The following is a 13151-nucleotide window of genomic DNA, read 5'->3' on the forward strand; positions in this document are numbered from 1 at the left end:
AAATTACATTCAAGCCTCCGAGTAAGAAAAACTAAAAGGCCTCGGATGACGCTGGAAGGGGCTCACAACGACCCCTAAATCGTCCACTTCAAAAGGGACGTGTATTATATCGAAGGAAAATTAATCGCAGCGTATCAGCAGCAACGCCGACGCTCGTATACTTACACCCATCCATACATACGTATGTGCCGAGCCGCGATCAGTCATCATCTCCGGAAGCATCATCACGTATTTCATACGCACCCACACCCACGTATATACACTCACCTATATGGCTACATCAAAAGAATCGCGGGGCGACACGGCGCAGTGCACACAGACGATGCGACATCCGGGATATGCGCGACGGCGCATTTTGCTCGTCCCAAGTGTATAAGGTTATACATGTAAGAGAGAAGCCGAAAAGCTGCGCGGAGCGGAGAGTGTATGTGTGTTTTGCCGCGAGGCGCAAGAGAGTGGGTTATTCCTGGAGTACAGCGAGTATATGTTGGTACGTGTGTGTGTGTGTGTGAGCCGTATGTATATACATGTAATAACGTGAACCATGGCGCGAATAAGGCGCGAGAGATGGAATAGCCTGGCTTTTAAAACGCGGAGGAGGCAGTGCGGTGACGTGTGGGATGATGTTGCGAGGCTCGCGGCTATGGGACACACCGCGTTTGGTATATCTCTCGACTTTACGTAGGTACCCTATACTACATGGCACTCTCTGCTGGACCATTCGCTCATTTGCCGCATGTTACGGGTGTATAAATACATACCTATACGCAATGATTGGAGATTTAAATCTCGATGGCTTTTCGAATTTTTTTTTTTTTTTTTTTTTTTTTTCCTTCTTTACCAACTCTGAAGGAAGTAGAGGTGATCAAATTTCGTCTGATTTCGTTGAGATCATTGGGTTTGAAAGACTCGTGTATGTCTCGCTCAATATTCATTGGAAGCAGGTGGTGTTAAGTATCTCTATTCCTCAACTTCTTGTGGAATATAACTTTGCTATCCAGAAATACGCAAAAAACTAATACGTTGCTTTTTGTGCCTTTCAACTTATTTATTTGTTTTCGTTTTTTAATTACGATTATTTCCTCTCTTCTTGGATTCTATTCTTAATTGTTAATTTTAAATTTTCTGTAATTTTCTATGGTAAATCAGTATAGATTTTTCTCAGCAACAACGTGTCACTCTGACAAAAATATTGTTGAAACGTTCGATTAGCATCGAGTGTCCGTCTGATTTTAAACACGATCGGCTATACATCGGATCGGGATCGGGTGACCGATCGTGCCACTGAACTAGATATTTCGCGGCGATCGAGAGCAATCGCATACGTATATAAATAGTCAGCAATCCGAGTTTTAAAAAAAATTTTCCAAATCATCCGCGTACACTGATAAGTCACTTCCGCTCGGCGCAAAATGTTTATACAACCATATGTGCATATGTGTATACGCGCTTTCAAGTGTTCCCCCCCACTCGAGGGCAAATATTTACCCAGTGGCGCATTAGCGACAAAAATGTTTTTCTGACTCTCTCTGTAACTCTCTTCACTTATCTCTCGCGCAAGTGTGCGTGTGAGCATAAGTACCGTAAAGATTTCCTTGTCCCAAACACGCTAGACACGCGTATAATGGGCGAATGAGAGAGGAAGGGAACGTGGGGCGGAACAACGATTTCTCAATCTCGGGGCCTCCTAAACACGAATTTCCGCCGTGAAATCCCGCACTTCCGGCTCTCCGGTTGTAATGGTAGGAGGAAGAGGAGGTATCAAGCCTCGTCTACGTTACCACTAGCTCGTATACCATATTACATATATATATATATATATATATATATATATATATATATATATATAATATATAATATATAGACCGAAGCTCGTTTTTCATCCACACAGGCGAGCGATAACGCGGGCATAAATTTGAGCGCTTGCGTATACATGTGCACGTGTGTGCGGTACGAAATTATTATTCGATTGTCGAATCGAAGCTCGTCGAAAGGTACCAAACGTCATTTACGTGAGCCCGACTCGTTGCAATCACCCCATTTGAATGGCGAGTGAAGAAAAAATGAAAGAAGACATGAAAGCTCGTGTGATTTTTCAAAGATTTTTACCTATATACACATAGTGTGCATGTTGTTTAATGTATACGCGAATATATATATATACACGTACACGGGCACACATGCGCGCGCTCTGGCGATTTTCCGGCTCCGATTTTACCGTCCGCGAACCGGATATCTCATCCGGTACCGATAAGCGTTATCGATGTAAGCTCCCTCCCTCCCTCCCGGCTGTGGCTCTCTTTGACTCTGTGATCAACTGTACGCGTCACGTAATACCCACGTATAAAAACGAGCTCACGTGACGATGCTGTATATAAAATTCAGTCGCATCGATTCCTTATACATTTCGCCGGTTTTTGACGTTGAAGTATAAATATTTAAGGAAAAAACTAGTCACAATAATGAAATAGAACGTAAAAATGTGCCTGTGCACGTATTGACAAAACAGTGTTCCATCCATACATCGGCGTCGCGAGCTGTCTTTTTTTTCCCCCCACAACTATATAAGATCCGTATACAATGGCAGCGGGAAAAAACGCGCAGGAGAACGAGTCCGCCAGAAGAAGAGAGAGAGAAATAGCTAGTGTATATAGTAGTATGCTCGAGTCGAGAGCTTAATGGTTCCATCCTTGGCGTCAGCATTCGTCATTTGCATAATTCGCCATTCATGCTGCCTGGTGCGGTTCCCCCCCCCCTCCCGCCCTACTCGTTGGGTTTCTACGTCGAGTCGATATGTGTACGCGTACGAGGATTGATGGGAAAAGGAGAGAAGAGAGTAAAGGAACGATTCTTTTTTTTTTTTTTTTTTTTTTTTTTTCTTTTCCCTACCGAGATACGAAGTAAACACCGGACGAAGTGTCGTGAAAGAAAACGACGGAGATGAATTAATCGGCATGGGAAAGGAAGATCGGCGTGCAGGCTATATAGAGGATATTAGTTGTAATCATGTGGTATTTTCAATTTTATTTTTGCAAATACTCAAGGACTTTTTACCGACAAGTAAGATAACTTTCAAAGACATGCATCGACAATTCATATTACAGATGATGTATTTATACAGTCTGCATCATAAATATGTCATGCATGCTTTGCATCAGGTGGTTGTAAAAAAAAAAAAAAAAAAAAAAAAAAAAGCGCAAGGGGGTTGGTTGGGGTGGCTTTGGACCTTCGCGTGCAACTCCATAATGGCCTCGTAACTTTGTCCGCGTAAAAAACAACCGGGGACAGGTAAAGCTCATCGAATATTTTACGTACACCTATGGCTCCGGATACCTCGTCATCGCGCCCGCGCGTGGGCGATATGGAAAAAATGTAGGACGCTACGTGACCCGGCATACCTTATTACACGGTGTCCCACTGTGCTCTTCATCCGTATATACAATCCAACGCGTGCGTGCGTACACACGTGCGTACATACTTATAGGTATACCCACGAAGACGAGAGGTATGGGTGCCTATAATATATAATATATACATCAAGCATTGGTCTTGGCTATAATATGTAGTGACGAGGGCGACTCTGCTGGCCGGCACGGTCATCTTTGTAGGACATCTCTGATGGTGCAGAGTATTAGGATATAGGCGTACGCGTTACGCTCTGCGATGCTGTATCAGTACAGCCGAAAATACCGCGCTTCCGAGAAGTCCCACTCACAAACCCGACTCTCATCCCTCCCGACCCATGTACATACGTATTATATTATGAATGCGTTAAATATAACATATTATCGGGTATGCAAGGTGACATCAAAGGAGAGGGATCTGCGGGTTTTTACGAGTGCCGTCCAAGGGGAGTACGATGACGTCCTTTGTGCATTTAATGTACATCGATGCGCCGGGACATTGCAGTTGAGGACCCGAAACGATTATGGCTGGAAAAGGGGCAACGGGGATGATGAAAGGAAACGATTTTCGCGAGCAATAATGAAACGTAGGAGCGTTTATTTGGTGTTGGAAAAGCGTACGTCTCGCGTGAACAAAGGTGCTTTGGAGGAGATAAAGGACAAAATAAAATACGTGGGATCCCGACCGCTTCCAGGCGTGGAATCGCATGATTTTCTGCAGCGCGTATAACTCGTTCTCGCGAGCCTGTTCGACTTCCGCTGGGCAAAAACTACATGGGAAAACGCAAGGCGAACTTGTTTTTGAATGAAAAAGGTGACGACGGACATCCGTTTGCCGGAATGCGATTTTCATTCGCTTATTCATCGTTTTTACCCACTTTGAAAAATATTCAAGCAATTTTATTCACTTTTCTCATTTTTTATGGGGCCTCATTTTTTTCCCCGCATCGTGAATCCATTTGTAATTGGAATTTAAGGGGATTCAACAACTGTATCCCCTACATTCTATGCAATTTTTATTGTTATTATTATTATTATTTTTTTTTTCCATCAAAGATGTTGAGTTGAAGTAAAATCGGATTACAATCGGAAATTTTTATGTACGACCGAGAGTTGTTTTCTTGAAAATGAAAAAAATAAGTGGCAAAAACATGCATTAAAATAACAATGATTCAATTTGATCCGTCGTGGCAACACTAATCTGCGACACAATTATAAGGTCTACGAAAACTCCAAACTGTGTTTAAAAATTCTCATTTGCAATAGTTTTACACGCGAAAGCATACCGATGCCTGCAACAACGACAATAAAAACCTCTAAATTCATAATATAAGGGAAAATTAGGCGTTTGACGCAAGCACGAGCCATAAAGAGTCTACCAGTAAGTGGAGATACCTCGGCCGAACGAAGGGGTTGGAGAAATTTATTGACGCACAATCGAGCCAATGGATCAGCGAACCACCTGCGGTTTGTCCAGTCGTTGTATACAAGCGCCGCGCTCTGTCATACATATATGTATTCTCCTAATCCACGTAACGTTATATATATTTACACCTACACTGGCTTTGGCCACACTTTACTTTGATTTTATTTTTGTTACCTGTGACGCAACGACCGCCACCCCATTAAATCACCCGACCACCCTGTCGCCCAATAAACCAATTAAAATACCATACCACTCGTTTCGAGCTTATCAGCTTCCTATGTATTACCGCACTCGTGCGTTTCCCCTTTTGCATAACCGCGGCCGAGTTTATCGTTGGGGGGAAAACAAAAAGAAAAAAAAAAAATTGCCCTGCACAGTGTACTGCATGTACAAAGAAGCTCGAGCTAAGTGAATTTCCCTACATAAAATATGGGTACAGAGTATTTCGCAGAGAGAGGCCTACGAACTTTTCACTCGTACAAATACGTATATATGTTTGTATGGAGGAGGTGTACATACCTATACACTGCACAGCCCACGTAACAGAGAGCGTCGTCGTCGTCGCGCGCCACAGACTTTTTCCTGTTACCCCTCGCTCTCTCTCTCTCTCTCTCTCTTTTCCTAGCTCGTCGACAATGGCGTAGAAATGGGTCACAACTCCATTCATAAAAGCGAGCCGGCACGCACGCACACCCATACGCCCATACACGTACAAGCTGTGTGAATGAACCGGCGCGAGCGCGGGCGGCCAGCCGAGTCGAGATTGCGCCCGCCCGCGTGTACGTTCGCACACAAAAGCCAATATCCCTGTACACATGTGTGGATGTACCCTGCACTTATACTCGCGTAAGTCCCACCCACCGGCTTTTATACATGTTACATGTATACAGCACACGGAGGCGGAAGTTACGGGCGCACCAACACGCGCCTCGAAAATCTTTTTCACCCATACTTATTACCTGTATGCACCCGCGTGCCGGGAATTCGTAGCCACGCGGTCGCGCTTTTACACTATATGTATATAACTACATAGCGGTACGGGGGGTACGAACTGCAACTCTTTTTTTTTTTTTTTTATATATTACAGGTATATATGTGTTTGTGCATTTTTTTTATTTTTTCTTCTCATTTTCGATGACTGATTACGCGTTTCTCTGATCGGTGTGATAAACCCAGAGGTGGGGGCCAAATTGAGAGCTTGTCGGTGACCTCAAACTCTATATATACTCTCGACGTTATTACATATTACCACCACACGATGATATAATTACTTTATATGCATACATTTTTCAGTAAATACTCATGTTGCGTATTGACAACGAGAGAGGGTGAGGGAGAGAGAGAGGCACCCTGAGGTTCCCCTGATGATGAAACAAAAGATGGGGAGGAGGGGGAGGGTAGAATTAATAGAAAGAATTATTTGAGTGTACGGGAAGAAAGAAGAGCAAAAAAAAAAAAAAAAAAAAAATACACATTTTATACCGAAGTATATAAGAGTAGTATATGCTTGTGAAAAAAGACGAACTCACGCGGTCTACCAGAGAGTCGAGTATAATTTCGTAAATTCACTGCTAAAATGCGGTAGCGCTCTTTATACACACGTATAATGTACATGTATATATATATTGATGTTTCGATTTTGATATATTTCACGTCCTCTAATCGGACATACCTGCTTATTAAGCGTGAACTATCGGTTTTCGTGAATTATGGGGCACTGGAATTGGACACGATGGTATTATTTATTTTCATTCCTTGTCTTTCTCGTATGTACATATTAGAGCTAGACAAGCCACGCGTTTCAACGGTATATTTATGAAGATTTGACCGACGATGCGTAGGTATATTTTTGAGGCCACAAATGAAACTACGTGTTGTTTTGTGGCGTATAAAGTGAAACTGTGTAGATGAATGTGACGCTTTGGAAGAGAGAAAAAAAAATGTTTTCAAAAAACAAAAAAATTTGATTCGCGTAAGGCCCATGAAAATAATGGCAGGCAAAAAAAATGCAGCACGACGTGGAGGAACATCGGAGTAATGGGGAGGGAGAGGGCATACATTATTTACGAGCTAATTCCAAAACCAGTAGGAGAACGACGCTGGCAAGTGCATTATCTATGCGAGCACAAGTAAAAGACTCCGTATTATACGCATGTACAAAATGAAAAAAATGAAAAAAAATTACAAGCCCGGTAAACACAGATGACGTATAGGTAAGGAGGGGGGAAGAAGAGAAATGGGTCGAAGATTGCAGGTCCAGAGACGGGAGCCAATTTCTTTCCCTCTCTCGTACGAAACAACATGGGCGTTTAGAAGGACTTCCGGTGCTCCTGGTGGTTATATACGGAGCGCATACATATATATATATATAGTCCAGACTCCCGAAATTATCTACCACTCGTCCTTTTCGGCCCGCCCCCCTCCTCTCGGGGCCCTTTGTTTTTCTCAGACGCGTCCAATAAGTTTATTAGTGCCGGCTCCCTCGGACTCTCGGGATCCGCAATTACGCAGTCTTTCACGAAAATTGTACGATGGAGTCTCGCTCTCTGGGCTTTTTTATTCGAAATTAATTGATATACGACGGGAATTATATACGTACACTCCAGCGAGAGGAGGAAAAAACAAGAAAATATTAAGTATATAGATGGGACGTACGACGTACAGTACAGTGTATACACATATAGATGTGTATCGCGAGCGAGCGACGATGTCCAATCACCCTGCACTTTGTAAAATTGAATTTTTAAATTACGACCTACCCCCTTAATGCTTTTTTTTCATTTTTATTCTTTCCCCGGTCGCCCCACCCCCTTCTTTTCGTGCGCAATGCGTCGTTATGTATGGTATTATATATATAGTATGGTTTCTGGGGCGATTTTCGAGGATAATTGGGGGGAGTAAGCTCCTCGTCCTTGTTTTCTATACCCTCCAAATGCAATTTATTTTTATAGAGTGCGAATGATTGTATATAGGGGGTGTCGAGGAAAGAGCTAAATATATTTTTTCGTCGATGAAACAGCTATAATTTAGATTAATTTTTTTTCTCTCCAGTTTTTTAGTGGCAGTACCTTATGTATCATACTGGTATTGTATTTCCAAGATGAGAATGTATTTTTTAGAGCTGTTGACTCACTCTCGTAATATGTTGTAAAAAAACTGCTTGTATTTGAAACAGTTGAAATTTTGCATGAAGTCTTTCTTGTACATCAGATATTAAATATATGATAATGGAGTGTATTTTATTTGCTTCAAACGAAACTAAAATAAATAATTTAACCCACAAAACTGTCGACGAATCATCTTTTCGTTCAATCAAATTAATCATTACAATCTAAAAATTTCTTCAAAATTAACAAGGACGATTAGCTTGCAAACCAACTGACTCGGTGGTCGTAGGTCACGAGTCCAGGTATTCACGAGGTAAATAACACATGCATCGACAAAGAATGTTTTTCGATTCTGAATTCAATAGCTTGTCAAGTACCTAAAAGTAAGAACGGTAGCCGCAGGGGGAGAGAAAGTGACTGATAAGAGTGAAGAGCTCGGTGATGTCAGAAGCGGAGAAGGTGTCTGGTTCTCGGATAGAAACGGATATCCGGGCGCCACGCCGTTGGACAAGGACACAATGTGTCGGCGATGTTCTGCGAGAAACCGTCCGAAACTTGAAACCGGAATCCACCGAAATCTCTGGCGTTAACGAGGAAGGAAACCAAGAGTTGACGAGGAAAGAAGCGCCAAATTGAACCTTCGCGTAGTCACGAGTCCATGGATGTACCTATACGAATCCTGATTACGGAAGATGTATCGTAGAAAATGCCAATTTATGTACTGTTTGTATTTGCAGTAAAATTGTCTTTGTTTTTGTGGTACTTCAATTTGAATAACTTCATGACTGGACAATGGGTGGATGGAAAAAGAGAGAAAAAATTCTACGAAACAACTGCTCCGTCATTCGGGGAATCACAGCCAGACTATGAGCGAGAGAGAGATGGTTAGCGTGGACACACACACACACACACGTGTGTTGTGCATAACAGCGACGCTCAAAGGAAATGTCGAGATATCCGTCCGGACAGGAAACGACGGACCAGATCCACAGAGCAGCTGTGGGTCGTTTTCTGCGTGGAGCGGATACGCGTCAACGAGATGAGGACGACCTTTTGCCATTACAGCGTCCATATCTTGCCCGAGTGGCTTGCAGCTTGACTCACGTGCAGGTATACAAAGCAGACCCTTTTCAAACTCCACTTGGCCAGATCGACGTTGTCAATCGTGGTAACCTGTACTATATATGTAGCGTGCACTCGGCGACCTTTTCAAATTCGTTGAGTTGGAAAAAGTGTTTCCCGGGATTTTTCATAGATGATCCATCGCAGAAAGTAACAATTTGATGCAATATTTTTTCAAACACACTGACAGTAAATAATATGGCATGAAATTTTCGTCGATGGCTACGGCAAGTTGTATATGGCATGGCTAGTAGGGCCATTTGTAGGATTGGCAAGATTCCACCTATCCACATTTCAGAGTGGAGACTGTAATGTATGTAGAAAATAAACAGGCCATAATTTCGTCCGAAAAAGTCCTTACAGCTGTTTGATAATTCATGGCGTAACTACTCCTCTCGTTTCAGTTTGGATTGTGCAAAGGAGACACAAAAAAAAAACTTCAAAATTTACTTGGGGGACATAAAAATAAGCTACTTACTCTCCCACTCGGCGAGAAAACACAACAAACGCGCAAGTACCATGACGAGTGTGTTTGGCATTTCACGTGACGTATACACCAGCGCTGTGCGCAACAACTCGTATACGTAAAGGTGACTCTTCGTAATTACTTGTTCCTTTATCCGCTTCTGTTCTGCCTTTGAGATCATCCATTTATTAATTCGACCGCGAAAAAGCATCAGGGACGTACACGCCCTGAATGAATGAACGTCACGAACAAGTGAAGGAACTGAATGAACGAATGAACGAGTAAATCCACTCTTTCACTCCGTTGTATCACCTTTTCTTATCCGGAATATGCCAACGATCCACGCGAATCTCTCCTTTCCCAGCCAAAACAATGGAGAGATCCGCGCGCACGTGTTAGGCATAAATACGCTTAGTAGACGCTCAGGCGCAACGCTTTACCTCTGCACATGATGAGTGTAATACCATCGTATTTTTTTTTTATTCCCATTTTGCAGGCTGTCATCGTCTACTCGGGGAAAAAAAAATTGGGCTATTTACGATAAAATTCACCCGATATGATTTACACGCTTCATTTATATGTATTCCTGCAACGAATTTGTTCAAGTTTGGAGTTTCCACGTTTGGAAATACACGTATACATATCGGAGAAAAATCAATTTCAGTTAATTTCAAAAAATTACGAGAATTGTTACGTACAAATGTTACGGTAATTTTACAGTAAATCTACCGCAAAGCGTATCACGGAGAAGGAAAGAAAGTTAGAGTTCATAGCGTCAATAATTTACAGTAATTGCATGCTTTATTTTTTACCGTATGATAAAATTTGAAGGTAAAAAGTTCTAAAGCCCTTTGTTTATCCGTGTACATAATACTAAATTTACGAGGATTTTTGTGATTTTTGTACAAAGCAACTCTTTCAACTTTGATTGAAACGACCAGGTTGCCTATGTACGCCACAAAAGGATATTAATTATACTTTACGTAGATGCGAAGGTAACGCCACGTAAACAGCTTTTGTCAATCAAACGCTACTTTGTGCGCGTGTGCTTTTATAAATATATAGGTACGAATGTTTGCGTCCAAGTTTTGCGCGCGTGCGAGCATAATATGGCCGTAGCCAACACCGAGTACCGTGAATGAAATTCAATACGTGCTGATGCTTATTACGTGCGCGCATTGCAGACAATGCACGGACTGTCTTTAACTCTCGAGGAGCAATTGATCGAGAGCCCAATCTAAGCTCGGTAAATATTATACGTGTGGGACGGCTGATATACGCAGCGTCAGCGATGTTTTTTTTTCCCCTTACGTCAGTGCACATGCGATATTTGGTAGCTTTTGCGTCGCTCCTTTGAATGCCGGTTTGATATTTGAACCGATGGTTTCAAGCAATTGTGGATCCTTGCGTGATCGGGCGCAGAGTTTTGCTCGACGATTGCTTTGATTGCAGTTCTCTTGAACAACACAACAGCAGTGAGTGACGATGTAAAGTTTGAAAAAATGAATGTGTCTTCAAAGATAGCGCTTTTTTTCAAGTATAGGTGCCAAAATCAAGGGAATCATATTATTCGTTGACGCGTTTGTCTCTGGCACTTCATTTTTCATGAAAATTGTTATGGCTCACTTTTGCACATTAGTCCTAACTTGGTTTGGTATTTTCTAAGGAGCTTAAAACAAACTTTGATTTGAGTTGGAACGTTGGGGATTACAATTGTTTGTAACTTTTAATCCCCAAGTTCACTCATTCGTCAATGAAGCAAACAACGATTGGACCCTGGATGAACGGGCTGTCGAGTGACTACTGTAACTTCATTCCAACCTGGTTGTAAGTTACAATTAACAAGGCAGACAAATATATTATTTTTACCAAATTTCGTAGTAGCTGATGTCATCGCTTATCTTTTTTCTGTACATCTTCCTATAGAGTCAGGGATTATGAAGGGTAACTACACATGCACAATCGACAGAACATATCAAATTTGCTGTAAGTAATGATCATCAAAGGGACATGGCATTTTAACTGCGAAAGATGTGGCGAAAATTTTTTTCACCATATTTAATAATACCTATCCAGTATCTCATGATTTTTCTGAGATTTCGGCGCACTTACGTGATAGTCATTCAAGATATTCTATTACTTTTCATCATATAATTTATATTTATAGTGATTCTTTGAATAAATGGTATAGATTTACGAAATCATGTCAAGTGCAACGTACTCACGTGACAGTCGAGTCGTGGTAAGCCGACATTTTTTTCTACTCACCTGCAAAGACAAAAAAAATTCATATTCTATTAGTAAGAAAAACAAAAAAGATATGGCAAAAAGTATTATTTAATATTGTATACAATTAAAAAAATGTCAACCAAAATTACTGCCTTTTTACGCATGCTATGAACAATACTACGTTAGGTCACGAGACATTTTATAGGAGACAGTAGTGCAAAATCATTTTTTTCTTATTTGATGATGTCTAATAAAGCTATACCATTTCAACCACAATGTCCACAACAGTATGGTATGATATCCTCATTATTGAATTTATTACATTTCAGTAAATACTGCGAAAGGATAATTTTGTACACAGGTATAGATAAATTGATCCCCCGGGTATGGGGGATATACCGATCCCCCTTTTACCCCGGCAGTTTTATTTGTTACTTATTCCTAAATCCCTTTTTCTCAAAACCATTGCCACGCACTCGGTTGCCCAACTCTGGTGTACTAAAATTCTATAAAAATTATGACGGGGAAAAACAATCCCCGTATTATTCAGCACAAACTGCTGTATGGACCACTTTCCCTCAAACAGCATTTTCACATTCCGATTGGAAAAATGTAGCTCCAAACAACGCGCGTCCAACCAAAATATGACCGTCCCATCGACCACCCCGACAGCCCAATACTAACACATCATAATATAATCGCCATACACGCGCGAATCTACGCGCATGATAAATCGTCCCGCAGACAACAGACGTGCAGCTCGATTGTTATATTATATAACAGCAGCAATGTATCCATCGATCGATTAATCTTTCCCGGGCTCCTTCTCAGAAACCAAAACAAAACCCACTCCCTCGAACCACCATCCTGCACTCCAGGGTATACACACACACACACACACATCAGCCACTGTTGCGAATTAATGACTTCCGCGCTCTCTCTCCCTCCCACTTTCTCTATTATACTAACATTTATATAAATTCGTTTTCGTATTTTTATCGACTTTGTCGAATTAAAATTATACTCATCGCGAGAGACCCTGTACACGCAGATGACACGTTACATACCTGCACGCGTATCTCCATACGGACACCTAAACTGAAGGATCCCATCGAATAATCCGAACACGCGCCGATTATTCGGCGAAACCGGGGGGTGGGGGAAGGTGCAGAGGAGGAGGCGCCGCGCGTGCAGCCCTTCCCGAGAAAGGGACCGCGGAGATAGGAGGGAGGAGGATTAGAAAGACGACGGCGCGCGGGAGATCGATCGAAGGTAAGCAGGACGAGGCCGGAGGTGGAGTGGTATAGTTAATTATACATGCGCCATTGTTCGCGCGGGGATATCGGCGATGATTCCTCGTTCTCCTCTCGGTTGCATTCCTGGCGCGGACGAGCGAC

At 42.1% G+C, this 13151-nt stretch overlaps 1 protein-coding gene across 1 annotated transcript in view; it reads right to left on the reverse strand.

Annotated features, from left to right (window-relative positions):
* Nucleotides 1-13151, reverse strand: part of eIF5B (eukaryotic translation initiation factor 5B) — an 87725-nt gene that overhangs the window by 54045 nt on the left and 20529 nt on the right. The gene's annotated exons all lie outside the window — the stretch shown is intronic.

Source organism: Copidosoma floridanum, unplaced genomic scaffold (genome assembly GCF_036245765.1).
Source record: "Copidosoma floridanum isolate Cflo_tuat_1 unplaced genomic scaffold, Cflo_Japanese_pri ptg000030l, whole genome shotgun sequence".
Taxonomy (NCBI): Eukaryota; Metazoa; Arthropoda; class Insecta; order Hymenoptera; family Encyrtidae; genus Copidosoma; species Copidosoma floridanum.